This window comes from Petaurus breviceps, unplaced genomic scaffold (assembly GCF_028583685.1).
Source record: "Petaurus breviceps papuanus isolate PSGF00001 unplaced genomic scaffold, PetGlider_PUasm1.0 90919, whole genome shotgun sequence".
NCBI classification, from domain to species: domain Eukaryota; kingdom Metazoa; phylum Chordata; class Mammalia; order Diprotodontia; family Petauridae; genus Petaurus; species Petaurus breviceps.
This window is the reverse complement of record NW_027187378.1, coordinates 46,213,445-46,231,870: the sequence shown is the minus strand read 5'-3', so window position 1 is coordinate 46,231,870 and position 18,426 is coordinate 46,213,445.

The window sequence follows — 18,426 nt, the reverse complement described above, 5'->3', positions numbered from 1 at the left end:
TTAGGTCTATAAGCAAATATAGTTTTGCTGGCACTAATTGCTATGTTACCGGCTGGCAGTAAGGTAGCAGGTTAAGGTAGCAAGCTCAGGGTGTTGAACATCCAAAGATTTTTCCCATTTTCTGATTTAATCGGATATGTAATCCAATTATGTGTGTTGGAGGGAAATAGACATTTTGGCGGATTAGAAAAGCTTTTTCCTCCTTGCTCTATTGCAACTGCATGTCTTGATAAGTATAAATGCCAATGCTTCAGTTTAGAGAAACTATATTAGCTTAAATATTTTCTCCCCTAGCCCTACCCCCACCTTCAATTCCCTCTCTTCTTTAGGAGCTCTTCCAGAATATGTAGACTATGGGATAATAGAGAAAGACCATGTTGGTCTTGATATATACTACACTTCCTCTAGTTTGGCTTCCATAAAATCTTACTGGAATATAATCATTATTATTTTAAATTACATCTCTCTGTCTCTGTCTTTCCTTTTGTCTCCCTCTTACCCTCCTTCTCTCCCTTTCTCTCCTTTTGAAAGGGAAATCATTTTAGAAACATAGACTTAATTTAAGGGTGCCTTATATTTGGACCAATATGGTATATAAAAGTGAAAATATGTGCCATAGTGACCAAGTTGATTCATGTTGTTTGAGTATTAAAAAATACACTAGGGGGGCTTTGGAAGGCATTTGCACAGCAGGTTGAGATTGCTGGACCAATTTGAAGGCAACAAGGAAATCCCCTTTCCCCAATCTTTCTTTAACTAAAAGCTGCATGTTATGAAAGAGAGATTAATTTGTTTCATTTAATATGTTTTTCCCTGTGGTTGTTCAAGTGGGCACATAACCAGATTTGTAAGGGAAGAAGGATGTTGCATAGTCAACTGTGCGGATTTTAGACCTGGGAAAGACAGTTATAGGGTCTAGAACTGGCTGTGAACTTAGAGACTGTTTAGCCTAACCATCTCATTTTTAATCAATGAAGAAATAAGTAGAATCCCTGGGAGGTTAAGTGATTTGTTTAAAGTGGAATACAAGTCATTTGAGTCCAAATTCTATTACCATTTTATATTACTACAGCTGATCATACTCCAAGATGACAAAACTGATCTTCTTTTCCCTTTTTTTTTTTTTTTTAACAAGGAAGCAGCTTAGAAAGTACCAAACATTGCGAGGTTGAATTTCTCCTTGTGCCATATTGGAATTTTTTAAAAGAAATTTTCTGAAAGGAAACCTACAGAAGTTTCATTATATTCTGTATCCTAAGGATACTATAGCACTTCAGGACTCTCATAAGGAGCCTCAGTTCTAACTACATTTTATTGTAGATAGAGGTGGAAGTGGAAAGAGTCATGGATTTGGAAACAAGGGCTCAGTTCCAATCCCAGTTCTGCCACCAATGATCTAGGTGTTCTCATACGAGCTGCTTCACCTCTCTGGGCCTCAGAGTCCCTCTTTTTAAAAAATATGGGATCAGACTAGATGGTGTCTAAGAACTCTTCTAGAGCTACCATACCCTGATTCCATTATGGCTAAGATTATTGAAATGAATCTCTCCTATTGGAAAACCATATTATTTCATAGCCTTCTCAATGAAGGATTTGTGTCACTTTGGACTGGGTTACAATTTATCCTTATAAGATTCAAATTAGAGTTCTCAGAACTGAACACAATGTATTAGATATAGTAAGACAGAATAGAAGACAGTAATTGTGTCAGCTCCTTCACTATGGACTTCATTTTTCTATTAATCATGGTTTAGTGGACAAAATACTAGACACGTAGCCACACAGAAAGTGGTAAAATTTACATCCTGACACTGCTACCATGGGAAAGTCACTTACCCTCTATAAGCCTCAGTTTCACCATATGTAAAATAATGATAACTGTAGTATCTATCATAAAGAGTTACTGTGAAAAAAATAAAAAGAGTTACTGTGATACTCAAATGAAATTATACACTTCATAAACAATAAAGCATTAGCTTTATGTCACTTATTTGTAATATAAATGTTATATCATGGTATCATAGGTCTAGAGCTCAAAGGAAATGTAAAATTTATTCCAATCTTCTCATTTTGTAAGTGAGGAAACTGAGGCCAAGGAGGTTAAGTGACTTGCCCAGGGTGACACAGAAGTTTTTTGGGCTACCCTGTTATATTGTTTACTTTTACTATGATTTTAGCCAATTTAAAACTATCAGTCCTTTTACACATGAATTATCCAACCATATTTCCTCAATACTATATATGTACTATTGATTTTTGTGAGTCCAAGTATAAGATTTAATATTTTTTATGTGTTTAATTTCATCTTATTAACCTCAACCCATAGTTTGTGGAGATCTTTTAGAATATTCATTCTCTCATTCAGTATATTATATTAGCTCTTTTTTCCATTTTTATGTCATCTATAAATTTAGTAGGTGTGCCATCATCAATTCTCATTCAAGTTATTGATCAATAAGTCAATCGATTAATAAACAATTATTACATGCCTGCTATGTTTCAGACACTATGCTAAACACGAGGGATACAAAAAAGAGGCAAAAGAAAAGTCCATTATTTCAAGGGGCTCCCAACCTAATGGGTAAAACAACAAACAAACAAATATTTATAAATAGGCTATATGCAAGATACATAGAAAATAATTAGCTGAGTGAAAGCACTAGAATTAAGAGGGATTAGAAAAATCTTTCTGTAGAAGAAAGGATTTTAACTGAGACTTTAAAGGATCTGGTAAATCCAATAGGTAGAGATGAGAAAGGGGAGTATTCCATGCATAGGGGACAGCCAGATAAAAGGTCTGAAGCATAGAGATGAAGTTTCTTCTTTGAGGTACTAGAAGGAGGCTGGTATCACTAGATTAAAGGGTATTGGTCAGGGAACAAGGTAGACTGGAAGGAAGAAGAGACTGGAAAGATGTGATGGGTAAAGATATTGAAATGAACTGGGCCAAAGAAAATGACCTATGACACATCATTAGATTCCTCTCTACACTAATGACAATAATACCTTATCTTTAACTTTTAATTAAAGGGCTATGAAACATTTTGTCACAATAGTTCTATTGGATACATAGTGAAAATAATAATACCCTCAATTTTCTAGTTGAGGAAATAGAGACTCAGAGATATTAGATGACCTGCTAACAGTCTCAACTAGCAATTATCAGATCTGTGACTTAAGATGGAGCCTTCTAATTTCCATACTTTTTCTTTGATAATCTACTGCCTCTCAAGATTGGAGTATATTTTAATACCTTTTATGGTTGAAAATAATCTCACCTTATTTTGAGTCTTTGCTTGGTAAACCACTGGTGATTTGCATAGAAATATATATACATATATAAGCACATATATACACACATGCGTACATATATACATACATACACATATATGTCTATATAGGAGGGTATATGAGCGTATGAATGCATATGTGAGTATGTGCACATATGTGTACAGATATACATAGGCAGAAGGTACAGGACCAGTTGAAAGGGATGCCACTTAAAAGGTGAAATTAAGAGGTAAGAGAGGAATATAATGAGAGGAGATGGGGAGAGATAGAATGGGGTAAGTTATCTCATATAGAAGAGGCAAGGGAAAACTGTTACAATGGAGGGCAAGAACAGGAAGGCAAAAGGAAATGAGAACCCTATTCTCAATGAATTTGGCTTAGGGAGGGAATTACATACACACTAAATAGGTTATGTCACCCTACAGGAGAGTAGGGGTGAAGGGTATGAGAGGGAGAATGATGGAAGGGAGGGCAGGCTATGGGGGAGGGAAGTTGGAAGCACCCACTTTTGAAAAGAGGCAGGGTCAAAGTAAAGAAGAGAACAAGTGGGGGGTGGGATGGAATGGAGGGAAATATAGTAAGTCTATCAAAATATATCCACTATGTAAATGTTTTGCATGGCTACACATGTACAGACTATGTTGAATTGCATGTCTTTTCAGTAAAGATGGGTGACAAGGGAAGTAGGGAAAGAATCTGGCATTCAAAGGTTTAAAATAAAATGTTTAAAAAATAATAATTATAATTATATTACATGCAACTGGGAAATAAGATATACAGGCACTGGGGCATAGAGATCCACCATACCTTACTAATCAGACTGGGGATGGAGGAAGACATAGGAGAGAGAAGATTGGAAAGGGGATATTCAGTTGGGATCGCTGTTTTGGGGTGGTGGGTAGGGGAAAAATGTGGAGAAAATTTGTAACTCAGAATCTTGGGGAAATGAATGATGTAAACTAAAAAAATAAAATTAATTAAAAAAAAGAAATTCTTAAGGAAAATTGTCCTGATGTTTTAGAGCCAGAGGGCAAAATAGAGGTTGAAAGAATCCACCAAACTCCTCCCAAAAAGGATCCTAAAAAGAAAACTCCTAGGAATATTAAAGTTTGTTGGCCTTATCCCAATCCAAATGAACAGCCAACCAATTAATGCCTCATCTCTTCTTCTTTCCTACTCGATTGGAACAATTGGGTTGCCCCTAATTGTTTAAGTGGAACTAATGCCTTCCTGTAGGATCATGGCTGAACATTGATAATGCATTTAGTAACAAGATTATTGAATTTGTGAAGCATTTGACCCAATACAGCTCTTAACAAATGCATTTTGAGGATATGACAGGCTCCATGAATGAGTTAAGACTCATAGGGGCTGCTAGTGTGCTTGTTTGGAAGCTATGATTCTCTTGTCAAACCCATTAGTAGCTTTACAAAACAAGAGTTGTCATTTCATTAAAACACTCTGAAGTTATCATAGGCTCCAGGGTATATTCTAGCCACTTCTTGTCTATGTCAAAATTCTTCATGAAAGCTGACTTTCCTCAGTTTCCTCTGGCTTCAGGGAGCAATGTGATTTAGGAGAGCACCTTCAATTTAGTGGGAATAGAATTGGTTTCTCTTAGATTTTTCAAATGTTAGAGCCGTAAGAGACCTTTCCCAGTTCCCCTATTTGCTAGTAATTTTCCCTCTAAGATTAGGTTCATTTCACTTTAAAAATATCTTGTCATAACTAGTGATTTACATGTTGTTTCCTTAATTAGAAAGTAAACCCCTAGGCATTGACTTTTTAAGGTTTTCTTTGTATTCCTAGCACTTTTCATAGTGCCGGATGTAAGTATAAAGTATGTGTTAAGATACACTTACATGAGCTGTCTAAATTTGGCTCATGGGGAGGCATGAATTGATATATCTCAAAGCTTATCAGCCTTTCTCCATGGCAGACTTTGATTTGTCCCTGGAAGGGAGCAGGAGATTGGAGCAACTCCGATGATTGCTCTACTCTTCTCAGGGGGAGCATAGATTAGAATTAGATCTCGATGCCTCCCCACCCCAATATCATTAGTTTAGTGGAAGTGATTTTTAGGTTCAAACTGTTTACCTGGTCACTTTCCTTTAAGGATTCCTCCAAGTACTCCAAGAACAAGGAGTACTCCAAACTTAAATCCTAAGGCTTGACTAAATCCCACTAAATGCTATTTAGACAAAAATGATCACAAAGAGTTAAGAACAAATCAACCAATTTATAACAAAAAATAGATAAATAGAAATCAGAGAATTTATAAATGTTAGAACATATGAGACAATATAGAGAATGAATACATTCTCCCACCAAGAGTGAAATATCTCAGTGTAACCAAGATAGAGAATCCTTGATCCACCCAAGAAGAAAAATCTCTAGGGAGGCAAGCAGGAAATCAAAAACATGTTGGCAGACTGGCAGTCCTCAAGCTGACTATCACCCCATAGTTGCAACAAGTATTTTAATTTAGCATGAACTACATTTTGTTTTAAATCTCCTTTTTGTGACTAAGTAGTTGTTATGTAATTTGTCTTTCTCTGATACAACTCGTATTTGTGTAGAGTTTGGCAATGGTATATGTCTTCCCCAAATCTGGTCAATAACTGATAAATACCTGCTAATAAACATGTGCATCCCTCAAAACTGTAAACAAATGTCAAAAACTTGCTAGTGATGTTAGGAAATTAAAATTTTGATTTGTAGTTCCTTTTCCTCATAAACTTAGGTAAGAAACAACAAAAATGATATGTAATTTGTAAATATCCTTAGCCAGAACCACAAATATCTACCAGAGACTTCAGAAATCAGCCTGCTTTAGGTGTGTGACTAGGGCAGACTCCTATATTCTTTGTACTCACAAATTTGACCATCCTGTTTTTCCATGAGATTAGTGCTGATTGGTGGAGCCTTACCAGAATACCACCTTGGAGAAAGACAGGCAAATTCTGGCTGGACAGAAAGACCTACTTACTGTGACAATTAGCAATCAGGTCAGCATTTTGTTTCTAGAAGAGTTGATTTTGCATTGTTGAATAGATAATTGCATGCTTTGGATTTTGTGAAGTTTACATGCATTGAAGATCGTGTCTGAATTATTGTTTCTATCACACTATACATAAAGATTCTTCAGTTGGGAGCATGCACCACGCACCACAGTGACACAGGTAGTTTATGCCAGAATTGGGGGTAGAACTCAATATTTCATTTCTATTGTTACTGATAATGTTGAAAATTATAATTCAGGTTTCCCATACCTTTGGAATCACCCTACTTAATGTGAGCCGTCCAAGCCAAATGACAGGCAAAAGGACTTAATACTTTAACATGAAGTCTTTAGAGCTGCTGCAAAGCCTTGAATATCTTTTCTGTCCTCTGTTCTCTCCTGAACAGTGGCATAGAAAATGTAACTTTCTCACCATTATGTTTGAAGGCTAAGGTTAAAAGTGAATGCCTCTAACACACAGTCTTGCAACTTACTGAGGCTCAGCAAAACTTTGATAAATTTACTTGCTCTTAACAATTTATAATGTTCTACTATAATCCAGGAATCTATGATTTTCCCCAATGTAGATCATCAGGAGTTGTTGCTAGCCAGCTTGCTATTGATGAACTAGACTTTAATGGAGGAGTATGTAACTACTGTCCAAAAATTTATGTAAACCTTTCCTAAACCTATTTTTTATCTGTTCATGCCACCATCTTGATAGTGATTTATTTTTGACACATTTGTTATCATATGGATAAAGTCCTAAGTAAAGTCATTTGTCCTAAAACTCCTTTCTTCAGGCTTTTATGTACATATCTTTCCCTGCTGGGTAATACTTTTTGGGGATATAGTAAAAATGTCCTAAGTCACACAAACCACAGGAGGGATTCAGATTCATCTTGAAGATGATCCAGAGAAATTGGAGAAAAATATTGATGTGAACATAAGCAGTACTTTATTTTTTCTCCCACATTTTGTACACATAAAACTCTAAACCTTTAGTAGCCGAAAATTACACATTGTGACAGATTAAGAAGAGGACAAAAAGGAAATGGATGAAAATGAAGAGCAGAGATTAGAAAATTGAATGAAACACCTTCATATGTGATAACATAACATATTCCTTCCTTCCTTCTCTGCTTCCTTCCTTCTTTCCTTCTTCCTTGTCTCCTTCCTTCCTCCTTCCTTCTTTCCTTCCTTCCTTCTTTCCTTCCTTCCTTCCTTCCTTCCTTCCTTCCTTCCTTCTTTCCTTCTTTCCTTCCTTCCTTCCTTCCTTCCTTCCTTCCTTCCTTCCTTCCTTCCTTCCTTCCTCTCTTCCTTTCCTCTCTCTGCTTTATGGATTTTAGAGATTATGTTAAATAAATGTCACTTCATAGATAGCTGTCCCTTAGAACTTATCACGTTATTTTTCTATATGTAATATTGGGTATTCTGTAGTAGTGGCTTACATTTATGACTTGTCATGCTATTAGACTTTAGGATCCATAAGGGTAGAAACAGTGTCCAATCTAAGCTTGTCTCCCTCCATTCTTAACATGATGCTTTGAGTGCACTAACAAACTTCAGCATCAGAGGGGATCCCAGAGATCATTAACTTCAACACTTACCTGAATGAGAATTCCCTCAAAAAATGTCTCTTAGAGGTGATGTGAGCTCTGTTTAAATACCTCCTAAGAGAGATGAAGCACTGAATAAAAATCCTCATTTATTTATTGTTTTATTTTATTCATTCATTCCTTTATTTTTCCAGTCATTTATTCATTTGTTTGAATGAATACCATGATTCTTAGAGGAGGCTACTAAACCAACTATGGTTGCTGTTGTTTGTCCTTCCTTCTTGAAGAGGGCCATGATATCAGGGAAGTGATTCCATGATATGCAAATGAATTGGATTTAAATGTGGGAGAGCTGTGAAAAGTCACCAGTCTCACTTTCTCCTCCAAAGCCATCTCACAAACTATGGTAGGAGGCAATTAGGTGGTGCAGTGAATAGAGTGCTTGACATGAAGTCAAGAAGGTATGAGTTTAAATCTAGCATCAGACATTTTCTGGCTGTGTGACTCTGGGCAAGCCATTTAACCACTATCTGCCTAAGCTTGCATATCTGCAAAATGAAAGAGTAAAAGCACCCACCTCATGGTTTTGGGGTTTGTTTTTTGAGGATCAGATGAGATAATATGTGTAAAGTGCTTACTACAGTTTGTGGCCCATATGTCATGGCACATAGTAGGCAATAAATGCATGCTTGTTCCCTTCCCTAGTTGAAAGATAAATGAAAATAAACATGTACTTTGGGTCAAAATCATAAGGAAGTTAGACAAAGAATGCAGAGATGGGTCATTGCTCCATGAAAGAAGCTCTTGTGTACAAATCCAGATATACAGAGTTGTCTTTTACTTGTATTCAAGAACATTTACTCTATAGATTTCCAGCATCATCTCCTTATAATGTCCATCAGGGAAATACTGACAGATAAGAAGCACCTTCCTTTTTATCACCTCCTGGAAGGACTCAAGTCATAAGATCAAGTGAGACTGAAGTGCTGAGCTTTCAGTTAAAAGAAAGACACAATATACATTGTATAGTTGAAAGAAAGCTATATTTGGAGTCAAAAAACACAAGTTTGTATCTTTGCTGCGTTTATTCAGAACATTCATTCAGAAATGAATGTGACATACAATCAAGAAGTTTCAAGATTGTTAAATCCTTGGGCAGAGGATTTGAACACAGATCCTATGTGTTCATCTTCTTAATATCCTCTGCTGAGTAGCATGTAGTAGGTGTTTGATAAATATTTATTCAATTGAAAAAGCCACCAAACTGGATAAAACATAGAAAAGAGTTGAGTCTTCAGAATTCCTGTGTTTCCTTTCATTCAGAAAGATCCCTGAAAACTCAGCTTGACTTTCAGTGGCTTTTTTCTACTTTGGTAAACATGGTCTGGTTTAAAATACACACACACTTATACATACATATATACACACACATATACATATATGTGTATATTTTTTTCTTTGTGGTTGATGAGATATTTTTAAAAACTATCAATGCAATAAAATGACTAACCAATGAAGACCTAGTATTTAGAACATGGGCATTATTCTCTGCCTGCTTCCATTCCACCTGGAGAGTTGGTGAACTTGCTTCTGAAAATGTGTAATAGAGGTGACTTTTCTCTGTCCATTTCAGAGCACATACAGGTATTTTCTGTATTCTGTTGGCTTAGTGAGTGATGACAAAAATACTTCTTAAATTTGGCAATGAGTCAGTACTGAGTATGCATATAAAAGACTACAATAGATAAACTCTCTCTTTTACTTGGGATCAAGTGAGCCAAGAACTGCTGTAGGTCTCTGAGTTGGGGAAAGGTATCACAACCTCTTTCCTACCTAGCAACTCTGCCCCTGAACACATGGGGCTATTGCTTCTTTTATCTCTGTCTATATTCTTTCCCAGTCTTTGGTGAATTAGAACAGAATGCACTAGGCTCCAATTTTGCTAGCTTTGAAAGTCTGGAAGAGTCATTAAACATCTCCTCAGTAACCGTAGTCAGTAGTATTTGTTGTCTAGGAAGAAACCATTCCCAAGAAGTGACTTGCTTGATCTAGCCCAGTGGTAAATCAAACCAGCAGCTAAGAACTTGTGTTCTGCAAACAAAGGACCAACAATTCCAAATGTTATACCACACTCAAAGTGCAGACAACCTTGGTTACCTCATAAGCAAACACAACCAAAGAAGCTAAATCTTACGAAAGATGCAAAGTGTTGGCAAATAAACTAGGTTTCATTTGCATGACTTTGGATTCAATAATCAAACATCTAAGCTTTTAAATTATTTAAGATTAAAATCTATAGCCATTAAAATTGTTTCTCTAAAAAGAATAGTGGTAGCATAGGTGAAATTTAATAAGAAGCTCATGCAAGAATTTTATTGCTTTTGGCAAAAGATAATGAAATGAATGTCAGAGACCTTAAAACCTCAGGGAGGTTAAGAGAATGTTGACTTATTAAGAACAATCAACAAGCATTTATGAATGATTTACTGTGGGCTTAGTACCAACCCAGATATCCAGGATACAAAAACAGTACCAGTCTTCAGGGAACTTCCATGCTCTAGGAAAAAACACATACACACAAAATATACATACATACATGTATACATATACACACTTTTATTTATATACAAATACATATACAGATCAGGAAAAACCTCATGTAGGGGATCATGATTTGAATTCTTAAAGGAGTTTTGAAAGGATTCTTAGAGTTAAAGGTATAGAGAGAGTAGACTGAAGGCATGGGATTCATTCAGCCTGTTTGTAACTGACATGAACTTCAATACCAGTCATCAAATACTTCATTAAGTCCTATAATTTAGGAAGACAAAAAAATATGGTGTGGTAGAGCACATTCTATTTTTTTTACAGATGAAGACATCAAGACCACCAAAATACATGCCAATGAAGTGACACACATGTATAGTCACATACATGTGTATACACACATATATTATACATGGACACATATGCATATATCTCAGATATGTCTCCATATGTATATACATGTATATGTATATACATATACGTGTGTGTGTGTGTGCTTACACAAACTCTAAAGGGTATTATCAGAGATGGGACACAAGCTCAGATTTCCTGTCACATAATCCAGTACTTCTTTGATAATGCTAGTGATATTTTATGTGGAAAGGCATATGTAATAACCAATTGTTTGGTATAGTTGTTTTAACCTAAGACATTTGTTTTAATTTCTATTTGCAGATTTTGATTATCATATTTACAAATTAAAGTTTAAATATACACGAAGTCCTCAAATGATGGCCAAATAATAATAATAGAATATTATAGACAGCCTGTGTAAATTAAAAAGGAAATTGTAGCATATCAAGTTTCTTCCTTGTTATTTTTATAGTTTATCTTGAAGGCTTCATATGAATACTTGGGCAGTGCAAGAATACAGTCAAAGGTACCAAAATATATCTTACCTATAAGGGATGATGTAGAGACTTCAAGGAGTTTTGTCAAGCTGAGAATCTAACCTGGCCAGGGAGCTGGGGTGGGGGGAGTGGAAATTCAAAGCAGAATACAATGAGAACTCTAGAAAGTATGGACATCATCAATGAGGCATAGGCAAGCATAGCAAGAATTGCAACTCAAGGTCAGGTAAACTGATAATGAGGATCCAGAGAATGAAAAAAGAAATAAAATAAAAAAAAATTTTACAACATAGGTGAATTACTCATCGCAGATTCAGGACTCGGGCCCAATTTTGAAGTCTAGCTTATTTTCCTCTATGAATCCTTCTCTTCTCATGTAAGCATTCTCAAAGCCTGGAAAGATTTCAAGGTCCACATATGCATATGAAAGCCTCAGAATATAGTTAAGCAAAGGAAACACAAGGCTTTTGCTCCCTTGGCTCTGTTTTGTTCCTTTGTCTTTTCACCCTCTTATTCATTCCCATGCTAGAGTAAGAGTGTTTTAGAATTGAGAAATTGGGCCACCCACCCTTAAAAGCTCTGGGTATTGTGCTGAAAGATTGACTTCAATATGTAAACTGAGTGAAAGAAATTTATTTTGTAAAAATTAAGCAGCTGATGTAATTATAATGGCCAAACTTAGCACTGGAAAAGAGCTTGAAAAATATAACTTGCTTCATTGTAGGTGTGAGGTTGTATATATGGGGTGGGGTAGGCAAAAGGCACATAGAATATTACATATCCTGTCAGTCACAGTAGATATATTGGTCAGTTTTGCTGAGCTTTGCTTCTCTTATAAAAATCTTTGTTACATGAGATAACTCTGCCAGTTGGGAATGGGGTGAAAGCAGGGATATAACAGTGTAATATGTTTGAAATGATGGTAATATACACACAAAATATCAATAAAACAAAAAACATGAAATTTTCTCCATATGTGTGTCCTTTTTGGTACTGATATAGTGACTTTATAGATGGCACTCAACATTGGAATATCTGCTTCTCTCCTTTCCATGATACAGGTGCCTAGGGCAAAGACTATAAATGAGAGATGAGATCCTTTTATCTAGAAAAAAAAGTTAGGAATATGGTTTCTCCAGGGATAGAACTCCTCTTTTAGCTGAGGATAAAGATTCATAGCTTCCCACTTTACTTCTTGGAGGTCATGTAGATCATGTGGTCTATAACTATATGTATGTGTATTACACACACATATATACATACACACATATGTATGCATATGTGGTGTTACAGACAGATACATACATAATTATAACTACTATAACCATACTCATAAAACTATTAAGGGAAAACAAAAGGGTTATTGAGGGTAATATCAGCAGCTTCAAAAGTAGAAGTGTGGGTGTTATTAAAGACACAGGATCCTCTGTGTAGCCCAAGATGCACTTCAAGGATCTCTCCAATACTTGCTTCATCACTTTCTTAATATTATCAGATTTGGCAGACTTCTCCTGCCTTGGTCAGATCCACAATAGATACATTGGGAACTAGTACATGAAAGATCATATCTATGAGTTTCCCATTCAGTTCAGGGATGACTTTGCCCACAGCCTTAGCAGCAGCATTGGAAGAAGGGATGGTGTTTTGGACAGCTCCATGTTCATTATGCCTCAGTGTGTCAGAGAGGTCATCTACTATATTCTTGGTAGTAATAATGGCATAGACAGTGGTAATGAGCCCTTTCACAAAGCTAAAGATTCCATGGATTATTTTGGTCAATGTAGTTGGTATTTCAGGAGACATTACTGATATCTTAAGGGAATTATTCTATTTCTCATGTTTCAGTCTCATCATGAGCATAGGGAGAAGAGATAATGACATACCTACCCTCTTCAAGTCTACTCTGGATTTTTCCATGGTTTCAAAGACACCAGGGGATTACTATATGAGTAGGAACCACAGCACTTTGTGGGACACTAAGCAGTAAGCACAAGAGACCAATGAGGACCAGTGCCAAGCAGATACTGCAATTCTATTAGGGAACATATGTGAAATAAACAGTAAGTAGGCTCAAAGAGAGCAGCATATTAATATTGTATGGGTAGCTCTCATAGTTTTCTAGCCATACACATTCCTTTTGCAATGAATGGCGCTCACATACATCCCTGAAGTGTGAAGTGTGTGTTTCTCCACATGTGACAGCTCTTTCTACTTAATGGAATGTGTATCCATTTTTTAAAAATGTGCCCCAGGATTATGGAGGGAATGTTTTATTCCTGGTTTTCTTACTACGATGTTTCATTACATGTCTTTGACTTAAATTGAATGTGTCTTCTAGTCAATTGTTTTGAGTAAATACAGACAAAGCAAAGACCTTATATTTAGTGTACCTCTGAATTGATCTGAGGGACTTACTCTGTAAGTTTTCTCACCTAGATACCTACACATCTGCCACTACTTTACCCTTGACAGCCTCTGAGCCTGGCTCAGAATCTCCAAACTTCATAAATTCTTTCTTGCTTTAGACAGCTAGCAAACACAGACTAGAGGAAAACTCATGTTTAATGATAAAACTTGGACTTAACTTTCACGTAGATGCTCAAAGTGAAGGCCATGGGGGCAGGGATCCCCAAAATAGATGAGAGAGAAACCATGACATTTCCCACTTTCTCAGGGGATGATTTTAACTGGTCAACCTGGGTACATGAACAGAGATTAACAGTCACTTTCTGGACCCATGATATAAAAAGAGACTTTTATATTATCTCCCCCAAATTCAGTGAAATCAAGACAACTAAAAATAACATGATCAGGAGATAGATGAGACAACCCCTGAAAAGGCCTTTCCTAAAGGAGGCTTCATTTGAGTATTCAGTCATAGAAGTCACAGCTTATTCTTTGGTTGTAACTAATGGAAAAAGTTAGTTCTTTGTGGGAGGAGATGAAATATTTATCTATGTTGAGGTCTATTGGGAAATATTTTTGAGAGTTCCACTGAGTTTCTCTTTTTTTATTTTAGCTTGGCTGAGATGCTAACATTCTTCATTGGATTGGTTTAAAGGAAAAACAAAATCTTGACAAGGTTAGCTCCCAGCCCTTCCCCTCCCCCCCGTGGAGAATCAAGTCTAACTGAATTAGAAAGAAACTTTGATAGCCAATGAGAGTGGCCTAAATTGGTCTGGAGTCATCCTATCATAATTTTATAATTGCATCTCCATGTACAATGGATTTATGTGTTAAGATTCATTTAAAAATGGCATAGGAGCACCTGCAAGTTGGCATTCCTGTTAAGGCCCCAGTGTATCAAACACTTGATTAATAAGCTCTGAAGTGCTAAAACGATTCTCTGTCATTAATCATATTCTTTTCTACCTCTATATTACCTGAAATCATTAGAGAAGAAGGTCTGAAGTGCAATCAACTCAGCATGTCAATGCTACAACGAGAACGCTCAGCTTCCAATAAGCTAAAGAAATTAAGTAGAAAATTGAACTTAATATAATTGTTCGGGGGGAGGGATGGGGTCTTTGTTTTAAAAAATGTGAGATCTTATGAAAATATGGGATCATAATGCTTTTGAGTTGAAAGAAACCTCAGAGAACATCAAGACCAATGTCCTTTATTTTACAAATGAAGAAACTGGGTACTAGACTATTGAAGTGATGCCTAGAGTTATATAATTAGTAAGAATTAAGGATTGTATCTGAACTCAGAATCACAGCCAATGTAAGATCTTGTTCAACTATAATACTTTCACCTTTTCTACCAAGTAAAAATATGGGACCCAAGTGAATTTATGGAACCCCAAGAGGACCGTGGATTTGACTTACCACAATAAATACTTCAAAGACTTGGTTCTCTCAGCCTGTAGGAAACAGAGTATGAAACTCAACTCAATTCTTTGTTGTAATTAAGATGCAACACATGGACAGAAGAAGTTTCTTTTAATTCACCTATTATCTCATTCATGTTTTTATACCTTTAATTCGCTCATCAGTCAGTAGAGTACTGAAAAATAATGCAGACTTGTTGAAGGATATAGCATAAATTTTTTAAATTTAGATTGTCTAAGCCTAACAATCTGTGTTTAAGAAAAAAAGTCATTTGTTATTCTGTACACACATTGAGTAAGCTACCAAAGATAGACAAATATATAGAAACCTCTATTATGAAGAATGCATTCAAGTAATTTTATTTCATGTCAAGGTTAAGGTCTGTTTGCAAAGCTACGAGAGCATGAATTACTGCTTAAGGGAAAGGTACATGAAGCAGAAACATAGGGAACTAGACTAGCTGACTCATTAGGAGCACTGGCTCATTAAGAAGAAATGGATCAGAATATAATAGGAAACTTTAAGTTTCAGAAAGACAATGGAGAAAAACATTATTAGAAATTAAGCCTGATCTGAACATATCCTTAAACACCACAGAAATAAATATTTTCAGTATATAAGTAGACATCAGATGTCATCTAGTTCACTGTCATCTAGTTCAACCTGTACCCCAAAAGCAATGCCCACTACATATTGCACAAGTACAACATATTGTACAAGTAATCATCATTCAGTCTTTGCTTAAAGAACTCTAATGATGAAGGATCCACTAGCTTCATTCTATTTTAGATTGAGATAACATCAATGCCATATTCACAGCATCCATGGTACTATGAATATTCTGGTGTACTTCTGAATCACAAAATGTAACAGATTCTCCACATGGAAGATAGAACAAAAACATGCATTCAAACACCAGAAAGCAGAACCCCAACACCACAAAGTCAAATTCATCATAGCAACCAAGAAGTTGGTACACATAACCAATGCAGGGAGCACTGACATCCCCAAACCTTCCCTCCATCAGGCCTTCAAAACAAAACAGGCTCCTTATACAAAAATGCTTCTCTCTCACTCACCTAGCTGCTCTGCCTCCACTCTGCCTGTTCTGAACTCTGTTCATGCTTTCCTCTGCTCTTCTGGTTCCACCTTTCCTGTTTGACCCTTTAAGCAAGCTCCTCCCACCTGTGGGCTTCATGTGATTACATTTGGCCTACTAAGGGCAGGGAAGGTCTTCAAATTCCCTTAGACCTATTAAGGGAGCAGGGAAGATCTTCAAATTCCCATTCCCATTACAAATGGTTCTCGTTGTTATGAAGGTTTTTTCTTCCTACATTGCTTCATTCCTTTGTTCCCTCCTTCCCTTACTCCCTCTCTTTGTTTCCTTCCTCTTCTTTCCTTTTTTCTTTCTTCCTTCCTTCCTTCTTCCCTTCTCTTCCTTCCTTCCTTCTTACCTTTCTTTCTTTCTTTCTTTCTTCCTTCCTTCCTTTCTTTCTTTCTTTCTTTCTTTCTTTCTTTCTTTCTTTCTTTCTTTCTTTCTTTCTTTCTTTCTTTCTTTCTTTCTTTCTTTCTTTCTTTCTTCCTTCCTTCCTTCCTTCCTTCCTTCCTTTATTTTTTTCTCTCCCTTCCTTCCTTTTCTTTCTTTCTGTCTGTCTATCTTTCTTCCTTCCTTCCTTGTTAAATTTGATTTTGCATCTCCCAGCCAGTACTCCTAGCACTGACATCTGGGATCAAGCAGAATAATCCAAGGCCCTTTTCCATGTACTAACCTTTCAGATATTTGAAGTTAGGCATTATGTGCTCCCAGAATGTGTCTTCTTCAGGCTAAACATACCTGGTTTTTATAACAAATCCTCATACTACATGCATTTGGAGCCCTTCACCATTCTAATAATGAGATTAGAATATTCACTAGCACAGCAGTCTCCAAACATTTTTTCCTGTCCTCTACCATTATTTCTCTATGTACCTCTACCATTAAAAGAATTTGGAACAAAAATTTGTCCCAATAGCTGTGTGTGTATGTGTGTGTGTGTGTGTGTGTGTGTGTGTGTGTGTACACACCTATTGGGACAAGTTTTTATTTGTGCTTATTTATAAATTGTATATATATATGTGTATATATTATATAATATACATATAATGTATCATAATATATATTATATGTATATTATATAATATATAATCATATAAATTTATATATGGGCTTATTTTTTAATTGCATGTGTACTACTATTCTAATAATTATGCAAATAATAAAATTTATTAAAATTATATTTGAAAAGGATGAAATAATATTTGATCCTTGGGTCAATATGGAATCACTGCTGTTTACTGAGGAGATGAGTGACAAGGTCAAATCTGCACTTTAGGAAAACCACTTTAGCAGTAGCATGGAAGGTGGATTGGAATGGGCAAAGATGAGACAGGGAGAACAATTTTAAAAGTACTTCAATAATTTAGGCTTTAGAGAGTAGCACTATGACTGCTTTTTTTCTTTTGGGGTGGTGGTGGTAGTCTCTTCCCCCACCTCTCCAGATTTACTGATCACATTGCCCTTAGAGTCAGACCCTCTTTAGACAGTTTTTCTCCAAGTTTACTATGCCCTAACAAAAAAAGTGCCTAACTGAACACAATAATCCAGATGTGATCTAATCAAGGTAACATACAATAGGATTATGACCTCCTTATTTCTGGAACATATGATTTTCTTAATATAGCCCAAAGCTACATTATTTTTGGGTTTTTGGACTTTATCCCAAAGAGTTGAGTATGATTATACTTACAGCCTTTTAAAACCACAAAAATGTTTTTTTCTACCTTCTATCTAGCCGTATTACCTAGTTTCATCTAAGTGAAGTTGTCCTCCAACCCTCCCTAGCTGTAAGATTTTATACTGATTTCTTTTGAATTTTATCTTAGATTTAATTCCTGTTTTCATCTGTATCATCTTTCAGAATTATGATTCTGTCATCCAATATATCAACTATCACTCCTAGGTATGAGTTATTGGCAAATTTGATAAGGATGTCATTTTTGTTGTTGTGTTTGCTATGTCATTTCAGTCATGTCTAACTCTTTGTGACTCCCATTTAGGATTTTCTTGGCAAAGATATTAGAATGGTTTGCCATTTCCTACTCCAGTTCATTTTACAGATGAGGAAACTGACACATCAGGGTTGTTACTTGCACAGGGCAACAACTAATAAGTGAGGTTGGAATTGAACTGGGGTCTTCCTACTTCCAGGCCTGGCACACTATCCACTGTGCATCTAGCTGCCCCATCTATACTTGTATCCAACTGCATGGAGCTGAACCTAGATTGCTAGGCTCTTCAGTGGAGT